General features: G+C 39.6%; 1 protein-coding gene across 2 annotated transcripts in view; it reads left to right on the forward strand.

Annotated features, from left to right (window-relative positions):
• The window catches only part of LOC106055273 (monocarboxylate transporter 13-like), a 51229-nt gene that overhangs the window by 10522 nt on the left and 27627 nt on the right, over positions 1-13080 (forward strand). The gene's annotated exons all lie outside the window — the stretch shown is intronic.

Here is a 13080-nt window from a genome sequence, read left to right on the forward strand (position 1 = left end):
TGTGTCAAGATTTGTGTGTGTGTTTGTCTTGTTTAGCCCACAGAGTGGTTTCAGTTATTAGTGATGTGTATCATTGGCATTACTATTGGCTGTGGTATGTGTGGCTGTGGGATGTATGGCTGTGGGAAGTATGGCTGTGGGATGTATGGCTGTGGGATGTATGGTTGTGGGATATATGGCTGTGGGATGTATGGCTGTGGGATGTGAGGCTGTGGGATGTGTGACTGAGATGTAAGGCTGTGGGATGTGAGGCTGTGGGATGTATGGCTGTGGGATGTATGGCTGTGGGATGTATGGCTGTGGGATGTATGGCTGTGGGATGTATGGCTGTGGGATGTAAGGCTGTGGGATGTGAGGCTGTGGGATGTATGGCTGTGGGATGTATGGCTATGGGGTGTATTGCTGTGGGATGTGTGGCTGTGGGATGTATGGCTGTGGGATGTATGGCTGTGGGATGTGAGGCTGTGGGATGTGTGACTGAGATGTAAGGCTGTGGGATGTGAGGCTGTGGGATGTATGGCTGTGGGATGTATGGCTGTGGGATGTATGGCTGTGGGATGTATGGCTGTGGGATGTATGGCTGTGGGATGTAAGGCTGTGGGATGTGAGGCTGTGGGATGTATAGCTGTGGGATGTATGGCTATGGGGTGTATTGCTGTGGGATGTGTGGCTGTGGGATGTATGGCTGTGGGATGTGAGGCTGTGGGATGTATGGCTGTGGGATGTATGGCTGTGGGATGTATGGCTGTGGGATGTATGGCTGTGGGATGTGAGGCTGTGGGGTGTGTGGCTGTGGGGTGTATGGCTGTGGGATGTATGGCTGTGGGATATATGGCTGTGGGATGTATGGCTGTGGGATGTATGGCTGTGGGGTGTATGGCTGTGGGGTGTATGGCTGTGGGATGTATGGCTGTGGGATATATGGCTGTGGGATGTGAGGCTGTGGGATGTATGGCTGTGGGATGTGAGGCTGTGGGATGTATGGCTGTGGGATATATGGCTGTGGGATGTGAGGCTGTGGGATGTATGGCTGTGGGATGTGAGGCTGTGGGATGTGAGGCTGTGGGGTGTATTGCTGTGGGATGTATGGCTGTGGGATGTATGGCTGTGGGATATATGGCTGTGGGATGTGAGGCTGTGGGGTGTATTGCTGTGGGATGTGTGGCTGTGGGATGTATGGCTGTGGGATGTGAGGCTGTGGGGTGTATGGCTGTGGGATGTATGGCTGTGGGATGTCAAGGCTGTGGGATATATGGCTGTGGGATGTAAGGCTTTGGTATGTGTGGCTGTGTGTTGTCTGGTTGTGACATGTGTGGCTCTCTGGAATGAATCCTTTGACAACCTAAAAAGGGATAGAGTTCAAATCCTGATCAAGAGAATTTTTTTTTAAAATTGGGATTTGATTTGAGCTAAACACCAAAAGGATGCACAGGAGTATTCTCTTCAGATACCCTTTTCTCTCCTTCTCCCTTTCTCTCTTTCTTCCTTTCTCTCTTTCTCCCAACAGGTCTGTAGAATAGAATACGTTGTACTGAGCACTCTGTAATATAAACAATGCGCCATATCAGTGCAATTTAAAATACATTTTAAAAGTGCTATATATCGTAGTCATTTAACGGTTATTAAGTAAAGGAGTAACCTATTTGGGGCATTAAATGTAAGATATTTGATTGCAAACCTTAGACTATTTGTACATGTTAAATAAAATGCTAGAACAACTTGGTACTGCTCAAGAAAAGTAGCAAATGGCAATCAGCAAAATTTATAAGATCAAATTAGAAGGAGGACGGAGGCGGACAGGTTTCGAACCCGGGACCATCGAGACGACAGTCTAGACTAGTTCAGAGCGAGCATCATACTACCGGGTGGTAGTCAGTTAAAACTTATTAAGAAACGTTAACTCCAGAATAAATGTGCGTTGAAATTTAGAAAATGACAGAGTTACCTCCCTTCTTTGGACTTTTCTTCCATTATAGCTTTTAATGGACCTCATTCTAAATGTTGTTTGTTTACGATTGGTGAATGAGGTCCATTTTATCACTACAAAACAGCTGAGCTCTATTCTAAAAGCCAGTGGATGGTGTGTCCACTCGGAATGAAGCTTTCAATCAACCGTCTCGCCCCACATACCTGATAAAAACAACGGGGTGAGAATCTCAAAGTGTTTCCATTTATCCGGACTGAGCTCTAGAAGATTAGACTACCACTTAACGATAAGGGGCCTCAATCTGTAGCTGCAGTTACTGTCAATTCGTCAGCTATTCATGTCAAAGAGTAGAGGAAAAAAAACATACTTTGTTCCTCCCTTCTTCTTTTCCCTCCTCAGGCCGACCTGCCTCTTATAGTTTGTTTGAGGGATGACAATTTGGTAAGAAGATTCCTCTTCTTCTTCCATGTTCTAATTTTTATGTTGGAGCTTTCATATGACTAGACCAAGTTAAGAGATGAACTGTGCAGTGGTTTCCAATCAGGGAACTCTCCAAATAGTTTTCTTTCTGTAAGGGTGTTTTGGGGCCAGTTTCGTGTTCGGGTATTAAGATAAGCTTTATAACAATTCAAATAGACCATAGGCGGAAAATGGTTATGTCAGCTCTAGGTGACGCAAAATATATAGGTCACGGCTAGGGCTGCGTCGCCACGGGAAATACTGCACTCCTCATCAATTTAACTATAATAGGTACCTGACTTTAGTTGGGGAAACTAAACGTAGCTGGTCATTGTGCTGGCCACATGACATCCTGCTGTTGGCCAATGAAACCGAATATAATTCGGGGCGTATCTCTTTGTTTTTCTTTGTATATGTTGCGCCGACATTCATTTTTATCATGATTGGGAGTGCAATATGTGGTGCCACATTGTGCACTGTTAAGTTAGCAGTTTTGTTTAAAAATTAAAGGAACAAAGTAACTTTCACGTATTTAATTTATATGTTCTTTATTACAAAAATGTATAATGCTACTACATTGCAAGGGACGCTATTAATAAATGAAACTACCTTTGAAACCATATGAGATTTATTTCCCTTTAGCTGTAACTAATTTCTATTCTTATACCTGGAACAAACATGACATGTAACATCTAATAATAGCAGCATTAAGGTACCAAGGTTATTAAGAGAAGGTGAAGAAAATTTGGCGAAACACAGGTAGGTCCAGACGGGGATTCGAACCACTTACCCCGACCATCGCAATGACAAGGTACCAAACTAACATTCACTTTCTCCATCTCGTTCACCAAACAAGAGCGTTCAATCGAGTGTAAATATTTGGTCCATGCATCAACACCCAGGGTCATGCGATTATAAGCCCCCAACCTGAGCCCACCCACAATCCTATCAATTATAGTCCCCCACAAATAATTCTTTATTTAGGATCAAAATAAATTGGAGCCCTAGATTTCTCTGGGTTTTTTTTATTTCGGGATCTTGAGGGGGCATCTGAGTTCACACAGCCCTAATGGGTACCTGACGTTACGTGGAGAATATTATAGGCGATTAGTCGTTGTGCTGGCGAAATGACACCCTCGTTAACAGTGGGCCATAGAAACTGTTGACCTTTTCATCATCTGCCCTATAGATTGTAAGGTCTGAAAATGGAACTTTACTTCTTGCAAATCTTATCAACTCACTCTGTCGGTCTGGTAAAAGTTTGTACACGTTGTTTCTCCGACACCCAAACTCGGATCAAGCTGAAATTTCGCAGAACTATTTCTTCTTCCTGACAACACAAGAATCAATAAAAAAACAATTAGTTAATTTACTATTGGTAATTAATTATTGTGTTGAGTATCTCGAACTAGAGAAAGAAATTCTGCTTAACTGATATGGTTGTATAAGCCGAATTAGTCACCTTTATATATCGCCGCTTTAAAGTAAGTTTGAAACAAACAATACATAACTATACCTTTTTTTTAGTCATAAGCCCCTAACTAGCAGAGTGGTTAATATGTCGGCTTGAGGAGACGTGAGCCAGGGTTTCAAATTCTGGTCATTACCTTTTTTTTAGATTTTAAATGCCTTAAAAAAAACTATTATGGTAAAATCATTAACCCCTAACCCTAGCCTTAATTAACGCAAGAGTTATGAAGTCTTTTGTTATTATAAAAACTTACCTTCCATGAGGTATTTTATTAAAAAGTGGTGTTTTTTATGAAAAAAAAAAGTTTTCATTTTAAATTCAATATCAAAACATATTAAACGGTTAGCTTTTGGAAATGAAAAAAGTCATTGCCCCAAAACTGTTTGAGAACTAAAATATCATGATATTAGATTCTCATTATCTTTTCAGTGTTTGTGGTGTAAACTGGAAAGACGGACAGACAGACCACACAAAATTAATAGCGGCTTTTCCCATTTGAAAAGCCGTTAACAAATTACACGGTTTGAAAATGTATCAAAACTTCCGTATTCTGTTCACCGTAAGCTCCAGAAAAAGTTCGCTATTTATGGGTTTGTCTCTAGATCTAGATACAAATCTCTATTATTTCAAGAGAGATTACTCTTACTTTCTAGTGCTGCTTGAGTGCAAGATCTCGTATCATGACAATAAAACACCGTGACCTATTAAACTTGTACTTCTGCTAGTTGAAAGGTCAATGAAGTTGAATATCCAGCACACACACATACACACTCACAAAATCACACGCAAACACATGAAACAATCACACACATATACGCACAGACGTTATAGTTTTATCTCGGACACTAAGGGAATAATTTGAACATTTTTTAAAGAAACATTTTAAAAGCTGGTCGTTTGGTATGCACTTGTCACTGCAGTCTCGCTAGTCCCGGAGGGTTCGAACCTTTTCAGCCTCCATCCCGCTAGTGCTAGGACGTGAGATGCTTATCAAAGTCTTATCCCGATATCTGAAAACAAAACTATTGGCAGTTGTTTTAGCTTTGTACACACTTATGTAAGTCTTCTTTAGGGTTTAACAAATATTTATATTTAATATATGATATAAATGCATCTTACCTAAGCTAAAGCTGCTCCACGCGCAGATGATCAGAAATAATGTTTAAAACATTTATAAAGTTAAATATGTAGAAAAGATTGTTGATGCACGGGCGTCTGGTTGTTGCTAGAACAATTAAACCCTTTTAGGCTTGATTTAGTTTGAATGTAAGACTTAAATATAAGCTGCGCTTGTCTATTTCTTCTTCTACATTCCCTTCCCTATATATAACTTCAAGTGAGACAGACTTTAACACGGTTACACCATTTGTAAGCCTCCATGTACTAAGGCTCCGTGCTGAGATTAATCTCTACTAGTACGGTCCAGGTATCTGGCAGTGTTCTGTAGGGTCTGTCTGTCTCGGTACAGAGCGAGACCCCCGCAATACATCAAGACTAGTCGTATATTCGAATGTGTTTCTGAGTGACATGGAGACGTAGAGGATGTCTTCTACTGTCACGTCTTCTGTGTGACAGTGTCGACATCTGGGATCGTGATTCTCCTGGATCCTAACGAAGTAGGCCCCTATCGGACAGTCTCGACATTAGGGAACGTGATTCTCAGGGATCCTAACGAAGTAGGCTTCTATCGGACAGTCTCGACATCTGGGATCGTGATTCTCCAGGATCCTAACGAAGTAGGCTTCTATCGGACAGTGTCCCGTTCGAAAACTTGCCAAAATTGCCTGATCCTTTCTGTCAAGTTGCCACCTTTCACCCTTCCTGTCTATGCGTTTTAGAAACTATCAGACTTCCCGTCCCGTGCTACAATGGTCCTCTACTGAGATAATAGAAACAAATTCTCCGTATGGCACATCAGAAACACGCACGCACTTAACAGGGATGTGCTACATTTATAAGACAAGTACATTTGAGAAATCTTGATATGGATGTCCCAGAATCCAGCAAAGCTCAGAATACGACATGACGTTCTTTGTTTCAAGGGTTTATTCTTGATGAGAACATTCTGTTTTCTTGTAGATCTAGGTTCTTGATTGTTGTGGAAATTGAATTAATAATAATAATAATTTAATTTATAGAGCGCTGTAAACAAACAAAATGTAGGCTCAAGGCGATGTGAAAACATTACAAACATAAATACGACAGCTAAAATGATAAACTAAACTAAAAAAAAAGTTTTAAACAGATAGGTCTTAATGTTCTTTTTGAATGTAGTGTAGCATGTTGTCTGTCTGAGATCTATGGGGGGGGGGGGGGGTCCGTTCTAAACCTTTGGTCCGTGCACTGAAAAAGACCACAGACCGTAGCTTTTGGGGGAGAAACGTGGCACCACTAGAAGCGTTGCGTCCATTGAGCGCAGAGCTCTATAAGGGAGTGATCAGTTCACTAATGTACAAGGGCATTTCTTTTTCATAGATACACCGATGACAAAGTGTGGCCACCTCGTAGTCGATTCTCGCTTTCACATGAAGCCAGTGGGCGTGCGCAAAAGCGCAGTAGCAGAATCTCGTCTATTTGCAACGGACTATTCGTGCGACGTTGCTCTGAATTCGTTGCAGCTTGGCTATTTTAATTCGTTGCAGCTTGGCTATTTTGTCATCGGGTATATCTGCTAGCATGGCGTTACAGTAGTCAAGGCGGAAGAGTATGAATGCCACAGCTAGCTTTTTTGTGTTGACTCCGTTGTTAAATATGATTGGATCTGGCCGAATCACCTTGGTCTCATTCAACCTTAAGACGACTATGGCTTATCTTTTGGAGAAAGAGATGAGAGCCTTGGAAGAAACTAGGATCTGAAATGTATCGCTTGCACAGTGGTTTCCTTCTCTCCACGCAGTTGTTGGGTCGAAGGAACAGCGGTGTCCGTCACAGTTTGGGGTCAGAGGTGTAGGAGGGTCTGTCTAACTGTAAACAATGTGCTACATGGTGACTGACTATGTGTCAAGCTTGACTCGAGATATGGTAATCATGTAAACAAATAAAAATATTTTGGAATGACAAAAGCATAGTACTCGACACTAAAAAATCAGACTGATTTGGTCATGGACACATTCTAGAATGGATGCGAATCTTGGACGTTAACTGCAGACCTTGAGAAGAGGATCCTAGAAATGGAATTGAGATATTACAGAAAGATCTTAGGTATCACATACAAAGACTGCATCACAAACCAAGAGATTAGAGACAGGATTAGTTTAGAAATCGGACCCCACGTTTATCTGTTAACTTGTGTCAAAAACGCAAGCTAAACCTTTATTGCCATATTACAAAGTCCTCAGGACTTGCAAAGACTTTCCTTTAGGGAACAGTACCAGGAAAAAAAAGAAGAGGCAGACAAGGACTACGACTCAGAAAGAGAGAGAGAGAGAGATAGCGACTCTCAGAGAAGAATTTAGCCACACTTAACAAAAGAGACAAAACTGCACTTTGATCGTGAGAGTCTAAGGTGTCAACTAATGGATCCTCGTAAAGGAAGACCGTGACACGCAGCGGTTCTCAGCTTTTTTACTCGGTGAACTCTTCGTACAATTCCTCACTATGTCGCGACCGCCCCGCCACCCCAACAGTAAATTATTTTCGTTCATAAGTATAAGCAACTGTGCTTTCGCAAAAGTTACAAAATTATAATGTAATTATCTTATTTGCATTGCCAAAGCTTTTCGCTTAATCATGAAACAATACGTTAAAACATGTTACAATATACTTAAGTCTTGCAATATCTACTTCTCCGTATCATCCAATGATATATATGAATGAAATAAATAAATGAAATAATATCTTTATGAAATGTATTTATCTTTCTATTTCTTATTCACATTAGCCACATTCCACAGTGATGATTTTCTGTATTTAGACTTGATAATGAACAGGCTGTTATACAAATAATGTATCATTGCTAATTGAAGAAGAAGGTGCAACACAGACAAAATGGGACATGACTGCAAACACTTGATTCAGATTTGTGTAGTCTTTATGAATTTTTGCGATGCATCTCTATCAATAAGGTCAATAGACTATTTCTGTTTCCTAAACATCTTTAACTTTGACTTTCACTGGGCTTTTAAGGGAAAATGGAATGTTAAGTAGATTTGGAAAGTTTGAGGAAATTTTGTCCGCTAAGCATTAGCAAATGTTCTATCACAACATTATCATTGTATTTGTTTGTCTGTTTAAATTCCATTTTCCTCATATTGAGCTGATAAGATTGGCAACATGTAAATATAATTTTCCTCCAATTTTGTTTGCCAATTTGAAGTTTTATATGGAATGATTGGATGTTTTTCAGACGCGAGGTAAATTGCAATTGACCCTTGCAGTGACTTTTTTCATTGCTTTTTTTGTAATTTTAGTAGCATTGTCTTCGATATTAATATTCAAGGATGAATCACAAACTGAATTCCGATGAGTTTTGATGACTGTACCAAATGTTGCAATCCAGACCAACATACTAACATACTTAAAACACCACCCGCGCGGATACCACTAATATTTTTCAAAGATATTTTATGCTTTTCCAAAAATGAACCAATATTCTTCTGTATATTCACACATTGTCGTATTTTTTAAAGTGGATTGCTAAAGGAAAACTCATCTTTAAATCGCCAACATTTATATATATTATAGCTTTTATAAGCGCTACTTTCATGCTTATAGCATGCTCAGAGCGCCTTGGTCCAATCTCATTTGTGGACCAGTGGGGGAGAGGGGGTATCTATGAATTGGTTTTCCGTGCTGCCTTTAGGCGCTCAGTAAACGCAACTCTGCCCAGTCGGGTGTCGAACCTCGAGCCCCCTTCTAGGTAGCCAAGACAAGCCAAGTTCAAGCGCACTTAGCCCATATATCCCTAACCATCTCTCTAAAATACTGGGTATCCATGAAGACAAAGTTCGGATGCTAGCTATCAAGCAGGGGAAACAGTGGCGCATGTCTTACAAGAGTGTCCAAAAGCTGAAGTGACAGTTGAACTGCAAGGGAGCTTTGAGACTCTACGTTCAACAACAGAGTTTCTTCTTTATCTTCTTATCTTATGTAATACAGACGTTACTTCAAAACAGAAGATGATTACGTCCTACGCGTCATGCATTCAGTCATGCATATTAACCAATGACTTTAATTCTGCCAAGTCACTGGTTTTCCTGGCTAGCTCAGGTAACCCATTTTATGCTCTAATAGCACTAGGGAAGAAGGAGTATTTGTACAAATTTGTCCTAGCATATGGGACGAGAAAAGTGCATTTATCTTTGTGTCTTTCAGAGTATTTTATTAAATTAAATCCCATATCATTACGGGAGGCCCATGTTTTCCTGTCCTGCTAGCATTAGGAGTTCATCCAATCTTCATCTTGTCCAAATACATTATGCAATTCTATACAGATTTTACGTATTCAAATTCAAAATTCATGGATGCGTTGCTCAACCTTTTTCAAAACGTACTTATTTTGTTTATATACTACAGATTTTCACAGTTTTCATATGCAACAAACGAGCTTTTTCATGAAATAAAGACAGATTCTTCCGAAAGAATTCTAGAATATCCCAATATCCTCGTTCGTCTACAACAGAGGACAACGTACAACCCAGTGATTGTTAACGTAAATTGTTGTGTAAATCGTGAACTTGTTATAGTGACTTATGTGTTGTTGGCAATGTATTCTCTTCAGTACTGAATTAAAAAAAAAATTAAAATGTATTCTCATTCTGACACATCTATCCTCGAATAACAGTAAAAGTAGTAAATTCCAAGGAAAAGAAAAATATGTATGTGTGAGGTTTTACATGTTAGAATTGACCGAAAAAAATCCATATTTTTTTATACTCTTAAGCGATCCCTGACATATTGTCAATTGCACCCAGGGGTTTTGCAACCTACATGTTGAGAACCCCTGGTGTAACAAGGATGCCTTTTGGATACGCAAGGTGCCACCTTGCACATAGAAAAAAGGCCTGGGAGCAATGGACCTCATTCACCAATCGAAAACAAACAACATTTAGCCACGTGATAATATTGATAAAACAATGAAAAAAAAAACGTATCACGTGACATCCTTTATGGATTGCCTAATTTGTATAGAAGAGATAGAGAATCACGTGGCTATATGTTTGTTTACGATTGGTGAATGGGGTCCATTAGCTTTCGAAATAGACAACAGTGGATCTCTTACAAAGGCCGCGGGACATTCATTTAACCAGCTTGTTACTAAAAGAGAACATATATATATATATATATATATATATATACCTTGCTTGAGTCAAAATATGTAGGTCACTGATAGGACTGGGTAGCCACTTAAATACTGCACTAAATCTCAAGAAAACGTATGCAACCAGCACTGTGTGAGATGAAATCCTATTTCGAATATTCCACATATGGACTTTCTATTCAAAGTACAATTGAGATTTACGATTTATGATAGTTATACCCTACCAGTAACGTAAAACTAGAGCATGTTTCAACACTGCATTCAATTTTTTATTCTGTTCGCTGTGGAAGTTAGAAGCAGGCCTATTGAAATATATTAAAAAATAAATGCCGGCTATAACAGAGAAGAAAGAATGACATTTCATAAAATGCATGGTATTAAAAAAAAAAACAAATAAAAGCTTTTCAAGAAGAAAAAGTATTTCCCTTTATTTCCAAAAATGTAGCTATTTATATACATTAACCAATTAATACATATTGAGTTTGTTACTAGTCATACTAAAGCCCACAAAGCAATTTGTCAATCAATCACAACACTGTCCTCTACCCACTTAGTTTATCATTGTCTAGTTAAACCTGTTAAACTAATCATTAGTCTTGTGTAAAGTTTGCAGACCAAATATCTTGGACACTGTCAAGAACTAGACGTCTAGTCAGCTCAAGAACACGTGATCTGTCATTGACTGGCTGGTTCAATAGCTGCAGACATTTCTAGACCCGAGTTTTATGGTGATAGATGATTACACGCATTGACTTGCCAGCGCATCATATCGTAGCGTACCTCTGTGAAACTTTATATAGATGTGCTACGTACTACACAGATACATGTACCATTTATAAGTAGCTTTTCTCAGACTGTGGGGCGAACCCTTTTAGGGGGAGCGACGTGCTTAAAATGGGATGGGGAATAGAAGACAAAACGATCTCTTTCGATTTTTTTTTCGAGGCGCGGTGGCTGAGCGTTAAAGCGGTTGGCTTCCAAACCGGGGGTTTCGGGTTCAAATCCTGGTGAAGACTGGGATTTTAAAATTTGGCATCCTTGGGCGCCTCTGAGTCCACCTAGCTCTAATGGGTACCAGACATTAGTTGGGGAAAAGTAAAGGCGATTGGTCGTTGTGCTGGCATCATGACACACTCGTGAACCGTAGGCCACAGAAACAGATGACCTTTACAGAATCTGCTCTATAGACCACAAGGTCTAAAAGGGAACTTTACTTTTTTTTACTCCACATAATAGTCATTTGAGTGGATATAATCCCAAAAATTCTCATTTAGAGCCTCGAGCCTTTAATGGAGTTAACAGCTCACGAAAAAAAAAATCATTATGTCGTTCGTCCGACCGAATAATGGTAAAAAGAAATTCAGAACAAAAGAAACATTTTGTACTTATGCTTTTTGCCCTTCAAAATCCGCAGCAGTTTGTCGGGGATAATGACACATATTTGGGAGCCACTATCCTCACTACTGCCCGTGGAGTCTGGGAGCGCATGAGGCGCCCCGACCGTACTTCCCCGTGGTGGAGGCTGTCCAGGCCTAAGCAAGCTATTATAGCACAGTGCAGGACAGGCCACTGTCCTGTTGGCTCATATTTCTCACGGCTATGGCCAAATTTTGATTCACGGTACCCCCGCTGTGGGGAAGAAGAGGAAACCGTGCCTCATATTTTGTTTGATTGCCCCAGACTTGCTGATCTCCGTCTCGACAGGCCTGGGAAACCAAAAATTCTAGACCTGTATGGTGACATGTATGCACTACGCAAGACAGCAGGGTTTCTGTCCAGGGCTTTTGCAAGAGAGGATTTGAGCCTCTCAAGCTCTCACTCAAATGGAGTTTGATGATGATGATGATGATGAATGTTGCATTCTCTTTTCTGTAGGCTTGCTTTGTAAAAATGCCCACTTGCCTCTTACAAGGTGACAAGACAAAGAATTAATAATATTTCTTGCCTGCATTAAACCTTTCGTAGGAAAAGCTGCATGCGGATCGAGAGCTTCAGTTTGCGACCACCACCTTCAGCGGTATGAGAAGTGACAACGGTTATAAAGCTTAATTTAGCAATTACAATATTTATAGATTTTGATTCACATATTTTTTGTTTCAGTAAAGATTACATTGCCAAAAACACTTAAGATAAAACTGTCAGTTCCTTGTTTTCACAACAATTAAGGTTAACATTATTCACAGATAGAGATAGAGCTGTAAAATGGATGAGTGACAGTACTAAAATAATGAGGAGTTTCATTGTGTATTGGAAGAAGACTACTTAATCTTAAACCATAATAGTAAATTGTCAAGGGAAAGTTTGTTGGGTTTCTAACTACTTGACCTACAAATTTTAGCCTTAGGGAATGTATTCTTGTTTTAACATCTTGTAAGTTTATTCCTCCATCCTCTTTGTTTTGAATGAGTGTAGTGTGTCTAATGCTCCTATTAGTGTTTTTAAATATAAAGCCTCTAATTAATTTGTTCAGCTTGTCTATGAATTTAGGAGGGGGCTCTGTAATGTTAGCGATATATAAAAACTTTGGAATGACCAAACTATTTATCAATACAGCTCTACCAAATATTGTAGAACCTGTGTGCTGATAAAGTTTAATCAAGTTTGAGGCTTTGACAAAAATAATCTCCCAGTGTTCTTTACAATAGAACATAGGGTTACCGGTATAGACAATACCACAAATCTTGATGTTTTCTATAATTTTTTTTGATAGCGCAATTCTCTTTGAATTTCCATTTTCTTAATCCCATTACTGAGGATTTATTTTTATTTATTTTTTAATTACTAGCATCCACGAAAAGTGTAAATTTCTTTAGTATATTTCCAATATCTTTCTCTGAAGAAGGAAAAAAAGGTTGTATCGTCCGCGTAGGGTTTAACTTTCACAGTTGAGAAAGGGCTACCCTGTATATTTATCCCAATAATAGAGGGGTCAGATCTTATAGATTCCAAAAAGGGTTCCAAGCA

Source organism: Biomphalaria glabrata, chromosome 14 (assembly GCF_947242115.1).
Source record: "Biomphalaria glabrata chromosome 14, xgBioGlab47.1, whole genome shotgun sequence".
Lineage (NCBI taxonomy): Eukaryota > Metazoa > Mollusca > Gastropoda > Planorbidae > Biomphalaria > Biomphalaria glabrata.